The following is a 15243-nucleotide window of genomic DNA, read 5'->3' as shown; positions in this document are numbered from 1 at the left end:
TTTTTTTTTGGTTTTTCTCCGGTACCGGGAACCGAACTCACGACCTTGCGCTTGCCAGGCAGGGGCTTTGCCGCTGAGCTAAATCCCCAGCCCCCCAAGTTCTTTTTAGATGTTATGTCACTAAAACTTCCCTTCAACCAAAAGGTAAATATGATAGTTACTGTTTTAGAATTGAGGACCCTGTTACTCAAGAAATCAACTGATGTATCCATTTCACAAAATAAGTTAGTTAGTAGCAAAGTCAGGACTGAAACTTAGTTTTCTTAGTTCAAACCAACTCTTCTCATAGTCTGAAACCCTTCTCCCAGTTCTTACTGCCTCCTAGAATATTTCCCTATAATGGTTGATTGATTGTGTCAACTTGAGAAGTTTAGAAGCTTAACTAAATCTGCTCAGCAATTCTACTCCCTAGGGTCTCCGGGATGGTATAGAGGGAAAATGAAGAAGGATGACTTGGCTTGTTCTTCAGAGGAGCTTTCATCTTCCAGTCTTTGCCTTCATCTTGGATGTCCTCTTCTGGCTTTTAGTGTAGACACTTAGGCTTCTGTTGTACACAGTCTTCTAGCACAGACTCTTCAGCTTCCACACCAGTTCCTTGAGCCTTCAGTTGTAGACTCTTTAGCTTTCCTTCATAGACTCTTCAGCCTTCTGACCTACATCCATCAGCCTCCAGATACAGATTTGCATGGACACTGCAGTGGGCTCCAGACCCTGGACTGAAACCTTCAGTCTCCAGAGTGCAGACGCCCACTGCACCCTTCTCATCCAGCTCCGTGGGTGACTATCATAAGCCAATCTTGTAATTTCTGATACATTTGTATATCTTGGGTTATATCTATTTCTCTAATAAAACACCGACTGATACATTCCCCAAATATAATCTCCTACTAAACTGTAACATAAGAACAGAGTTAAATGTTCAGGGTTGCATGTAAGACAGTACCATAAAAATGTGATTGTTCATCTCCTTTATTTTTCTCTGCATCAGCCTGAGGCATCTCCACAGCAACCAAGTTACTGTCTAACAGAATATGTAAAAACTCCCTGAAAAATAGCAGTAGGCATCTAGTAATGAAAGAAATGGAAACTAAAAACTTTCCTATACCTATTAATTGACAGATGTGTGCATAATTGAATCATGTACTTCTCAGTAAAAAATATGTTTTGTATGATGCTGAGCCCCTAGAATACTCACATTCTGTACTTCCAATCATATGTATCTGTGAACAATATTGTAAGGAGCTGAATACCCAAGAAATAATAGGCTAATTGGAGTACAAAGTATTCTACCAAATATTGTACAGTAGCACTGAGAAGTTAACAAATAATAGTGAAAGAACAAGTGAATTCTGTTATATTTTATATGTCAGTGTCTTAGAATCCTCTGAAAATAGGACTTACCGTTACGGGTCCAAAAGGGATTTTCTCACTCACCTCACCCATTTTTCAGTCTGTTTTAGGACTTTCACACTCATATCTACTTAAGGAAAGATAACTAGGTGTAAAAGCCCCCAAAGAAATCACCCACCACAGGTGTTGAATGAAGGGGACATTGGAAGCATAGTTTGTTCATCTGAGAGGAAGCAGTATGAAATATTTAGCAAGAGTGATCTCCGCCTCCTCCTCCTCCTCCTCCAGTGAAACGCTACTCGGGGCATTTTAGATGTTTTGGATTTTGACTCCTGCCATCTATACTTTCTTTTCCTATGGCCAAGGTAGAGAGACTTTAAATAGATGCAGACTCCCTTTGTGCTCTGACCTGACCTGCACGATACCGTCCTCATTAATCCCCCTTTGCTGCTCTGTCATCTGATGCTGGTGAATCCTGAACACAATCCTGCATTTCTGGACACTTCTTGCCGTTAGAAGAACCCTTTCCCTTAAGAGAGAAAGTAAGGTTTACTAAGGATATATGTGAGATTATTAATAGAAATAACGTGAGTATTCCCAGGTTGCTAACACAGTAGCTACCAGTGAAGGATTATTTAGTTTAGCAACTGTTCCCCATAAAAACGGAGGAAGAGTGGAGACTTTCTCTCATGCTCGTGTTGTGCCTGGAAATGATGCCGTTAAAGGACAATCGGTACGTGGTATGTCTGAGTGGGCCCCAAAGACTGTTTATTAAAATCTCTTACACGTAAAAAAAACTACCTCATTTCCTTAGATAACTCATAACCAGCTGTGTTCACATTAAAGCTTTTGGAAGGGACCCACACTGAAAAATTCGAGGGGAAAAAAAAAAAGGAAGAAAAAAAGAAAGAAAAAATCCGTGAAACACCTGGTTTTGGCAGAAATCTCTCGCACCAGAGGAGGCAGGCTTTAGTGCCATCTGTTACGCAGCCGCATTCTGCTTGTCCTTCTCGGGAGTACGCGCCCCTGTGGGCTGCACGGGATCAGGCTGGCAGCAGATTGCAGCTGACCCCAAGCATGACACTGCCCTGGGATTTGTAGCTCTGCAGTCTGCCTGGCACCGGCTATCCCTCCACTGTGGGTCTGTCTGTAGCCTCTCCTTTTGACCTTCCAGAACAGTATTTAAAGCGGCAATTAGAATGGCTCTCCTGAGCCCAGCAAGCAGGGGATTTCACATCTTTTAAATGTTTCAATCAATTGTTTTAATAATTTGACTTTTATCTGTACCCAGTGAAATTAGGCCAAGCAAGCAAACTATTTTGGCTTGTGACTGAAGGAGAAATTGCCATTAATATTCTTCCTACAGCCCTTGCATCTCCCTTTTTTTTTTTTCCTTCTGCCACCAGATCGCAGGAGAACAGTCAGTCATTCAGATGCACAGCTGTGTACTGGCCCACGCTTCACAAAACAGCTTGTTTCCTTCTATGTTCAATGTGGTCATTCCCAGCATCTATCGAATTACAATTATGGTATTCCACTGTATGCAAATAGTATTCTCTCACTTGCTACAATTCAGATTTTAAGAACACAATGTCATGCAGGAGAAAATAATAAAATTTTCTGATATGTGATATTAGGCAGCGTTCTGTGGAATTTTCCACCCATAATCTCAGATTCTCTTTGTCTATCTTTTGTTAGTGTAACTTCTCTGGGAGGTAGATCTTCTGACAGCTCTGTTTTTGTGTTTTGACTTTTTCTTTTACTCTGAACTTCAGAAGGGCCAAGTGCTATGTTGCCAATCTAATCCAAAAAGCATGAGTGATGGCTACATATTTTACAGAAGTTTAGGAGGGAGATGTAGAAGATAATTTACATTTCACATTGCACAGCAAAATGTTGTAAAATGTTCCAATTAGACATTTCTTCTCTGCCCAGTCTTGGATATCTAAATTTTTCCCAGCTCTAGGTTCATGTTGTACGTCTCTTTCTTTTTAACACAAACCTACACTGGCTATAAATCATCAATATATTGCTTTACCTTGATTTTCTCAGTCTTGCAGCGTTTCACCCATTTAGTGCTAGGACGCAATGACATCTTGAATTAGTGGGATCTTGTCCCCTGGGAAAAGATAGGGATTATAAAAAAAATGCTTGCTTCTAATTCATTCATTTTTTTTGTTGTGCTGACAGACCTACTAGAAAATTCAGACAGAAATAAGCCTGTCTAAGGAAGCAAAATCGGCAGAGACTGTGACAGGATGGTCTCTGAACAGCACACAATTCAGACTTACAAAAGGTGAATTCTAGCTGTCTTGTCTGCATTGGGCTGTCTACTCTCCCGAAAATATTTTTAAAGGAGCTTTAGCATATCTGCATATTATTTATGAGTCACTTTGAAAAGAAGATGAAAAATAATAACCCTGCATTTCTTTTTGACTTTCTTGTGATTATTAGAAGTTGGCAATTCCCGCCGACACTGACTTGTTGATATTTTCCATTCGGTGTTTTCGTATCTCAATGTTCACTTTTACATTCATATTTTAAAAGTGACTCTAGGAAAAATCCTGAAGCATCCAAACACGAAATGAATAATTCAAGGTTCTGATGTAGGAAAAACATGTTTAAACCGATTTCTTTTAAACTTAAAGTAGCAATGGTTCTAATTCTAGCAAAATGATAGTTTTCAAAGAAAATAAGATCTTAGCTAATTATTTGTGTAGTTCATGCTATGTAAGAGAAATAAAGAGCTCTGGTCATGTTGACATTGTTTGGAAAGAAGTTGTCATGTATAATAAAATATTTCCTCATCTATTTATGAATGTGTCTGCCAGGCCTCCTAGTTTAGCTGCAGAGACTGTGCGCAGCACTTGCCTTGAGCCCGTGGACATGACAATGGGAGCAGGCACCCCTACTGCTCTGTTTCACTGTCCACATGAGGGCGAGGACATTTTATCATGATCACGGTCAAAAGTGACTTTTAAAATACCCAATGTACAGATTCCCATATATTAAAAATAAAATTGTTTACTAAAGGCAACAGAATCAAATATAATTAACTATGTTTTCCAACCTATGTGTTTTACTGGGGTAGTGGGCTGGTCTTTGGAGTGTCGCTGTGCAGTCCAGGCTGACCTTGAGCTCAGTATGGGGCCCCGAGGCGGTGCTGGACTGAGCTGCCGTTCTCCTTCCTCAGCCTCAGGAGAGATGGGATTACAGCTGTGTGCCGCGACAAACAGCCGACCTGTCTCCCTCAGTCCTCATGTGGGTGGTCAGTACTAACCCCCTGAGTAGGCCGGAGGGTAGCGAAGGAGCTCCCTTGTTGTTTTTGATATTTAGATAATAACAATATTTACTGTTTGCTGGGGGCCGGGCACTGGATCAGGTATTTTCTATTTAATAAATTATACGTCTCACGACAAATTTCTGACTAGGTATAATCATCATATCTACTTTACCGATAGCAAAACTGAGCTTTAGAGAAACTGCATATCCCAATTAAGGCTAAACAACTAAAAGGTGTTAGATTTAAGTCTTCTAGTCAAGCTGATTCAAGAATCTGTGTGACAACCACAGGAAATTACTTAACTACTCAAGCCCTAGAGTGAGTGAGGCTCCGAGCTCAAAAAGGCCAAAAAATGTACAAGGAAATCTGCACCAAGCAGAGTTGTGCTAAATGCTAAAACATGAGGTTCAATTTTTTTTTAATCCCTCAACTTTCCCTTTTTAGAGAATCCCAGTTGCCCGAGTTAGAAACCTAAAAATCAGCACATTTTGCTTTGTCCTCACCGCTCACCTTTGACTGGTTTGTACTCAGTGTCAGTTACATAAAAATTCAAAACACCTCTATCATTTATTGTCCATTAGATCCCAGAAAGCCACTCTGAGAAGAGGAAATTGAATATTTTGTTTGCATTGGGGCCAGAAACAACACACACTCAAAGCATAATGTCCAGACTTCTCTCATCTGCCTCGGAGCCTCTCCAGGAAGTGGCTCTTTCCTCCGATTCTCACTCTGTCTTCTCTTTTCTGAGGAAGAGATATACTTAGGCAGCAGAACTCATAGAGGTGGATTGAAGCAGCTGAAACAAAGATAGATGTTAGGATCAAGAAAACCCATGGTCCTGGAAAGATGCTAGAAAACAATCAGAGAAGTCTTAATAAGCATTCAAAACCAAAACCCTGGAAGTATATAAATATATATATATATGTATATATATATATATATATATTTTTTTTTTTGGTACCTGGAATCAAACTCAGGACCTCGTGCTTGCCAGGCAGGCGCTGTGCCCCTGGGCTATATGTGCAGCCTCCCTGGAAGGAGATTTAAGTGTAAAACAGGCATGGTGCACGGGTGGTGGAGGAAGGACAGAGGGATGGCAAATTACTTACAAAAGGAAAGGAAGACATTACAGACTAGCTGTATTCCTTTCCTGTTTCCTTGATTCAGTCCCTGTATGCATCCATCACACATGTTCCTTCAACAGCTGAACCAAATGCTTCCATTTCCCTATTCTGTACTCCATTTCCTGAATAACTTTCCACCTGAGCCCTGCTATATACGTTTTGCGAGGCATACCCAACCCCTTTGTCACAAAACCGTCTCTGATATGAATTTTGCTGATCCTTCTCATTTTTGCAGTGGTTACACACTTTGCACTGTAAATAGTTAGTATTACATAGGTTAAAATACTTGCTTTCCTTATATTTTAATAAATTATTGATTTCCATCAAACTAGGTTTCTTGAGAGTGACAGATGGTTGGAGAAGAATTTGCACCTTTTCTCCTCACTTTTTCTTTAGAGGGAATGTTATGGTTTGTGTCTGAGTGTCCCCCAAAGCCTCATGCGGCCATGGGGTAGGCTTTTAGAGTTTGATTGATTATGGCTGTGAGAGCTGCACCCGCCCTGGGGTGGATAGTTTGCATATGTAAGGGAGAGGAAGAGGGTGCTTGAGGCCATTCCGCCCTCAGTGTGTGGCTTGTTGCTTTGCTGTGTTCTGCCGCCATGAGCCGTAGCTCTCTGCCGTGTGCCACTCTGCCTTGTAACCTGCCAAGTATGGACTAAAACCTCCACAAACTGTAGGCGAAATAAACCTTTCCTTCCTTAATTTTGGGCATCAGGTATTTTGCCCCAGCAACGAGAGAAAAGTAACCAAGACAGGGAAATTGTAAAGAATAGTTTATGTAGTTAGCTTCTGGGTGGGGCATCTAGGTAGGAGAGGGGACTGAGACAGAGTTGTGTGCCTCACAATACTGATATGATTAAAATAAGAACAGACAGTGAACTAGAATTTTGGACCAAGGATAAACTTGCTCAGGCAACAAGAAATGCAGCCCCTTCCCTACTGAAAGAGGGAGGTGCAGCCTCTCCCTAGTAAGCTCTTGAGTTCTGGAGGAAATTGAAATGCAAAATAACCAGTTTTCACTAAAATCCCAGTTTCCTCTAAACCCAGCACATGGAGGAACTGGATTAGGGATCCTGAGTTCCAATTGGCCATTTTAAACTCACACACCTATCTGTGATAGGTGGTCACTAAGCAACTGAGCAATTCCTGTGCTCTGCGTATTTGTAATTAGCTCTGGATCAAGGAACCACAGGGTCACCCACCCAGGATCCTCCCTTCCCTACCCAGGGGCTATTCTTATTTCCAATAAAGCTCTCCTAACCTCCTCCTTTGATTTGAGACTTCACTGCTTGATGTTGTGAGGCCATGTGCTCACACATACAGTAACAAAGTACTGATATAATGGGGTCCTATTCCACACTATGGTTTGTGCTACATTTCCTAGAGAATGCAGTAATAAAATATTAAAGGTCAATTCCCAATGATGTTCCCTTCCCCCGTTTACTAAGCTGGATTCTCCTCAGAATAAACTCAGACAGGATCATATGTGAATGTTTTATGTCAGAATATGTTTCCACAGAGTAGGGGTGATCTATGAGGAGTGGGAAAACAGGGACTGACAAAAAGCCAACATTATTAAGTTGCTTGATACTATGGAAGATTGCTTTTGATCTCTTGTATCTTTCTGAGTAGCTTTAAGAAATGTATCTCAGAGCTCTCTCTCTCTGGAGGAACAGAGGGAAAAATATTTACTCAGTGGGTCCCCATCTGACACTGGTCGAGGTAGTCACATGATTGGAGACTCCACATGAGGTCCTGTGAGCTCTCTGAGTTTAAGAAGATGTTCTCCTGGACAAATACAGCCCTGTGGGTAACAATGTGAGGAGCTCAGGGATATGATAGTAGAGTTACATGAGATAAAATTATTGATGAATTGCACTTGTACAAAAGTGGGGCAGAAATATTTGTAGCAGTGTATGAGAGAGTTTTGCTGCATAAGATTACTGCTGTGAGGGGACTCAGGTCTTATCTCTCAGCAAGCCCAAAGAGCTTTTTGATTTTTCTTCTTGCTTTGTATGTGCCAGGTAATCCTTGCAACACTGTCCTTAGTCTTCACTCCCTGTTTAATGCATCACAGCTGAGCCAGATATATGGCACAATTCTTACCTTGTGGTACTATTTAGATAGGTTATAGGAGAAAGTGAACATCCAGTTAGTCTTTGAATATAAGTCACAGCTTCTAGAGAGTTCTGCAGTTAAGAGTTCCCAATTGTTATGGTTGATACATTGTGTCAACTTGGGGAGTCTAGAGGTTTGGCTAAGTGACTCAGCAGGAAGCCAGGGTGCTTACTTTGTATACATCCTGAGCCTGTGGAAGAGGAGGGCAAAGATTATGTGAGAGATACACTCCCCTTAGGTGGGGGTAGTCTGTTTACAAAGTAAGGCAGGGAAAGAAGCTGCTTGTTGCCATTCCTCCCTTTTGCTCTGGCTGCTTTGCTGTTCGGCTGCCATTCCCCTCTTTGCTCTTATTGCTTTGCTATCTTCTGCCTCCGAGCCAGCCAAGTATGGACTGAAACCTCCACAAACTTTAAGCTAAATAAAACTTTCCTTCCTTCATTTTGGGCATTGGGTATTTTGTCTCAGCAACGAGAGAAAAGTAACCAAGACACCAATATTCAGCTAAAAATAAGAGGGCAATTTCCTTTCCACTTTCTCTGTGTGTATGTATATCCCTTGAGTAGTTAATAGAAAAAAATACCTGAGTCAAGACAAAATATGTTATTTTGAATTATGTATTTGTAGTGCTATTGCCTCAAGTCCTACTAGAAGTTGAGTTTGTTTTTGTATTTAAGACAAACCACAACTTTTTCTCCATAAATAACTTCTTTCCCTTTCTCTTTCTCATACACATCACTTTGCACACAGACAGACAGTCAGACATACACACACACACACACACACATACACAACATTTAGAAGGAAGAATTAAAGTGTCAGCTTTATCTTTTGTGAGAGAATGAAGGGTGATAAGAAGCACTTAACCTGGTACAAAATAACACACTGTAAAAGTGTTAGTATTCTGATCAAATAAAATTTAGTTTAAGTTTCTGATAAAATGATATTTATTGAGATATTATATTTTGTCAAAAATCACCAGCATATAAAATTATGCTGAATTTCTCAAAAAACTCAATAGATTTTTAACCATTTGGATTTTCCTCTCTTACAGACTAAAACAAAAGACATCTCTAAGTATTGTTAGTTCTATCAGATGAGAAGTATTTTATACAAAAGTTAGACAATGGAGTCTTGCTAATAAAACTGTTTTTAAAGGCAAGTGACATGATCATTGGAAAGTAATCTTCCAAAGACTTTATAGGTAGTGAGAGGATATTAAAATTATTATGGTCAACTTTATGCAAATAAATTTGACTGATTAAATGAAATGGATAAATTGTTTAAACTATATAAACTATGAATGTTCATTCAAAAAAGAATCAATATAAATTTTCTTTATTAGATAATTAAATTAATAGTATATTTCTATAAAGAGAACTTCAGGTTCAAATGTTTTCACTCCTAAATATTTCAAACATTTAGACAATAAACAGTGAAAAAACACTTTTCAGGAAATAGAAAAAGAAAGATTTCTCTCAAAATTATTCTACAAGGCCAGCTATATCCTGATCATAATCCATGTAAAGACATAACTAGGAAAGATAATTGCATATCAATATTCCTTATGAAAACACATACAAAAATGCTCATAAAATATTGAGATATTGAATAAAGTGATGTTAAAAATGCTACATCATATTCAGCAAAGTTAGAAATACAGTTAAACAAAATACTTAAGTTTGTTAGCTTAATAATAAACAAAACAATGCTTAAAACTTAATACTTAAACAAAACACTTAATCTTAATAAATTTAAGATTGAACTAGAAATAAATGTAGTGTATTTTCTCAAAATGATGAAGCCAAAACTTTGTAAAATTTATCAATATATTTTAAAGAGAAGAAAAAAACAATAACAAAATAACAACAACATAAACAAAAACAAAGCAAAAGCAATGAAAATGACACAGGATTTCAAAACAGAATGATAGGAATTAACAGTATAATCTACAATATGAAGAAACTATTAGAAAAAAAACATAAGAGCATATCAAAATATACATAAACATAAAGCATGAAATAAAATTTAACATTCATTCATGTTCAAAACATTCAGCAAAGTAGGAAGTAAACTATCTTAACCTAACAAAAGTCATTTACAAAATACAGCTTTGTGTCAGACAATATTTTCCTACTTAGACTAAGAATAAGACAAGGCTATTTAAGACTGAGAACAAGACAAACTGTGTGTGTTTAACTAATACAGTACTTATAGAAACTAAGCACTTTAAAAAAAAATACTATGTAAGAAAAATTTTAAAATGCACAAGCATCAGGGAAATACACCAAATCCATTGTGTTTCTCTACATACTAACAATTAATTGTTAAATTAAATAATAACACTATTTAGAAAAGTGTCAAAAATATAAATATCTAGGAATAATTTTAATTAAGTAATGTAGACAAGTGTAACGGAACACACTTGAAATCCCAACATTTTAGGAAGCTAGAACAGGAAGATGACAATTTGGAGACCAGATTGGGCAACTGAGTGACTTAATAAGATCCTGTCTCAAAATAACCAAAAGGTGCTGAGGATAAAGCTCATTGTGAAGGGCCTTGGTTAGTCCCCAGGGCCACACACACACACACACACACACACACACACACACATACACACACACAAAGGGAAAAAAGAATGAGAAAGAAAGAAAGAAAGAAAAGAGGAGAGAAAGAAAAAGAAAGGAAGAAAAACATAAAGCTAGAACATGGACAATAATAAATCATCATTCAGTGAAATTTTTAAAACATTTCCAAGTTTTTTAGACTGGAAGTCTCAGCATTGTAAGATGTCCACGTTGTCCATATTGCATTAGATACAATGCAATGATGATTGGATGTTTCTTTATCAAATTTTAGAATCAGCATTGTGGACCTGATTCTAAAATTTAAATGGAAATAAAATCAATTAAAAATACCAAAAATTCTTGAATAAAGTCACAAGAATTAAAAGACAATAATCATAAAAGTATAATATATAGTTGTAGATATCAATGGAGGACAATAGCTTACCTAGAAATACACCTATATGTGGATGGCCAAGTGATTTTCAGCTATTATGTAATCATAACTCCACAGGGGAAAGGACCTGACGCTAGGAAAATATGAGAATTTTGAATGGAAAGTAGCTATGGGGAAAATGAGAATTAGGCAGAGAATATAGATATGGGGAATTGTACCTCAAACTCTAATTCACACAAAACTACTGAAGTTGGATTTTAACTTTCACTATGGTAGTATTCCTTGGCCTCCTGGTCACCTATCTGGTTTCTTTTAGCTGTTATAAACTGACCCTTATGTTGCATTTTCCATCTATTTTGTGCCTATATGCACAAGTTTCTGTTAATCCTGTCTCTACAGCTATACTGAAATGGGTATCTCTGCCTGGACCCTCAGCCTTGGACTCATTATATTAACTTTAAATCTTGTTTCTAAAAATTAAGATCTATCACTTGGCTCCTATTATTGTCCTATCATCTGTATAGCTACAAGGAGCCTAATTCCACAATGACAACTTCTACTCTCTTCTTAGTCTTCAGAAAATACCTCCCATCCAGACTTTGAATGATTAGTATTCTCTATCATTAGTATATTCTGTGTTTCTCTGATAAATAGTATCTATTATGATGAACTTGTGGATTTTCTGGTCTTAAATAGTAATTACATATTCTTTTCTCACAAACATAACTTTCTGAACCTTTCCTTCTCCATCTACAATAACAATGCTGGCGTTTGTGCCATTTAATGAGGCCCATCCTTTTCTCCAAGTTTCCAAAGCACCATCCTGGAGAAGTACTATTATCACCAATCTCAGTATTCCTTCAGCTGCTCCAGAGCACAGCCTGCTTTACATCCCTTTCCCTTGATCTAACATCCTCAGTATCCGTACTTTAGTATCCAGTTTCACTATCTATGTCTTGGTTCATGACAATCAATTTTTGCGAAAGCCTGTAGCTTCTGTAAGGATAGGCACCACACTCTTTTTCTTTTAAAAAGCAGGTATTTTCATAGCTCAGCTCTGTAGTAAATTAACTGTAGATCTTGTGATGAAGAGGGCAGATAGGAACAAATCATGATAACAGTTGTTTTGTCTTACAAGGTAGAAAACTTTCGTTGTCTTCAGCAAGGATGGAGTACTAGTCCTTCAAAAAAAGCAGTAAGCCACTTATGCATGTTCAGATAGTTATAAAGGATTCCAGGGGTTCAATATTTTCAAGGACATGGATCCATTTCATGGTCTAATGTCTTGTTCTTTCTTAATCCTGGCTCTACACTTAGCACAGCAGACCAGGCTACATTGAGAATTTAACACTCTTTGAACTTTGTTACTCTGACGATTAACTACTAAGCCCCTGGACGTGGTTCTGTGCCTTTCTGTCTTGTAGTTAGAGCAGATTGGAGTCTGTTATATGTAGCCATGAACAGTGTGATGCAGGCTGCCCTTGGAAAAGATAGTGGGTTCTATATCATGCAATTCGTGGAACTGGCTGACAGCTTTCACGATTTTAGCAATTTGGCATTTTTCTTTCACCTGAGATAATTATGTGATTATTCAAATACACGTAAATGAATCTTACTAAATGTGTGTAAAGTCTATATATACAAAACCATAAATATGTTGTTGGCAGACAAATGTAATGCTTTAAATTAATGTGCTAGAGAATAGAATAAGTACTTCCAAAAGAATATTTGTGAAGAGACAGAATTATATAGACACTGTTTTGGGAGGGGACTTTTGTGAGGTTTTGGGGGTGTTGGCAGGATTTTATTCTTAGTTTTCTGAGGCTTTTTATTTTTTGGTAATAATTCATTACAGTTTATCTTTATCTTTGTATTTTATATGCTTTTGTGGATATATTATACTTTATAATTAAAGATACAAGAGGCAAAGATGGAATAGTATGATAGGAAACAGTAATCATGTAGCTAAAAGGCTGTAACTGGCTCAGGAACAGAGCCAGGAAGGTGAGTGTTGGGATTCAACACCGTGTCAGAGATGCTGAACATATCCCTTCACTAAATGCAGATCTACAGAATAGCAAACAGCACATGGAAGAATAAGATATCCGCTTTTCCTGCCATATATTCTTCAGCAACTTCCTCTGGCAAAACCCAACATCAAATCAGTTGGCATGGAAAAAAAAATATATCAAAACACCAGAGAAAGAGGGATTTGGAAACAATAAACTTATGACTAGAAGAGTGAATTATTCCTGTGCCCTTGGAAAGGATGTGTGTTTTGCAGTTATTTGGTGTAATCATTTGAAGTTCATTCAGATAATGAGTATGATGATTATGTATCAATATAACTAAGCCATGAAACCAGACATTGGTCAAACAGTCCTCTGAGTGTGTTTGTAAGGATATTCTGTTTTGTTTGTTTGTTTTTTGTTTTTTGTTTTTTTTCCAGTACCGGGAATCAAACTCACGACCTTGCACCTGCCAGGCGGGTGCTGTGCCCCTGAACTAAATCCCCAGTGCCCTGTAAGGATATTCTGGATGACCAGTGTTTGGGTAAATTTAGTAAAGAAAAGACTATGTTATGAATAGACCTCATTCATCCCACTGTCAATCTGAGTAGAACTAAAAGAGTGGTGAGAAGGAATTTACTTTCAACCTTGAGCCGGGACATCAGTCTTTGGGGCCCTTGAGAGAAATTTAGACTGGTGGCTCTTCTATATCTCAGGTTTTTGGCTTGTACTTGAAGAGCACAACTGTCTCTCCTTGGTCTCCAGCCTAGTAAGTGAAAATCTTGGAATTGTCAGCTTCCAAAATACTATGAGGCAATTTCCCTTTTTTTTTTTTGGCTGGGAATTGTCTTTATTTAATGGTGAATGACTGTGATCCTGGAACATAATAGATGTCCAGAACTTTCTGTAAGTATTTGACATACATATAAGAACATTTCCACAGCCAGGACAATACATGAGAAATTCCTTTAAGATTTGGGATTATTGTTTGAAACTGTAAAATTCTGCTCTTCTATTTCAGGTGAAGTTTAATCACTGAGACCTCCCGCCTGAACTGAAGTTTAACCATCGGGTTTTTTCTCTAAACATTATGCTATTTTTAAGGCGAAGTTTTAACATTTTGCTCTGGTGCATTAGTTGTTTTCATCTTCTTCCTTAACAAGGCTAACAAGATCAAGATGAGACGCAAAAGAATTTTAAAAAGTAAAGGAAATAGAAGCCAGTAATTCGTGCTGGTCTTGGTGGGTCGAATAGGAGGTGGACCACTGTCCACACTCCCTCCTTAGCCTTTTACCATGCAGCTAGTGGGCTCTGTCCATAATCACAATGGCAGTGATTTCTGTTGTCGCAGAACCCTGACATGTTGCAGAACCCTGACATGTTGCAGGTCTGGCGCAAACAACATGTGCATCTACATTTATATACTGATATCACTGTTTATAGATCTATATTTTTCTACTACTAAGTCTGTTTCTTCAAAGATACCAAATACAAACAGTGTTGCTCAAGTCATTTAAATGTTAATTTTTTTCCTTTTTTTATCAATTCCGAAGAGACAGGTTTTAAAAATATCCTAACATAGTTATAAAAGTATTTTTTTTCTTTAGGCTTGTTGCTTTGTTTTTTCAGATCTTTTGAAATTCTACTATGTACATATATTTAGGATCATTTTCTCTTCTAATGAACTCTTTCAATATTATGAGATATTTCCCCTTTACCTCTAGCAACAGCATTTCTGTTTTTGTTTTTTTTCCGGTACTGGGAATCGAACTCATGACCTCGCACTTGCCAGGCAGGCACTGTGCTGCTGAGCTAAATCCCCAGACCCACAACAGCATTTCTTATGCTGCTACACTTTTTGGTTTTAATGTTGCATTTTTGGTGTGCATCTCATTTCAATTGCTTTTTTGCTTTCTTCTATGGCCAGTATGTATTGATCTCAAATTACATATTTTAAGTATACTTATTTTTATAGCAAAGATTTATATATTTAGATTTAGTAAGCCATTTACTGTTTGTTTCTCTTTGTCATATTTGCTTTTTGTAGTATTTTTTTGATCATACTCTTAAGTGAAAAAAATCAGAAACACATGCATAAGTACCACATTGCTTCTCTGATATGAGAAACCAAAAGTATAAATAAGGACCAAAATGTATAATAGGCATTGTGAAATAGGAAGAAAATATTCAGGTGGGGAGGGAAAAAAAGGGAGGGGTAAGTGAGAAAGGAAGGAAGGGAAAAGTAAATAAGGAGAGAAAAGAAGGAAAAAATTTATAATAACTAAATATTAGAAGCAGCCCACATGCCTACTAATGGATGAGTGGATTCAAAAGATGGTGTTATTATACAATGGAATACTATTCTGCCATAAAGAAGAATGTACTTTAGACATTTTTA

The sequence above is a fragment of the Chinchilla lanigera genome, unplaced genomic scaffold (genome assembly GCF_000276665.1).
Source record: "Chinchilla lanigera isolate Chin_1 unplaced genomic scaffold, ChiLan1.0 scaffold00033, whole genome shotgun sequence".
In the NCBI taxonomy this organism is placed as follows: Eukaryota; Metazoa; Chordata; class Mammalia; order Rodentia; family Chinchillidae; genus Chinchilla; species Chinchilla lanigera.
The sequence above is the reverse complement of the archived record's forward strand: the minus strand, read 5'-3'. Positions refer to the sequence as shown.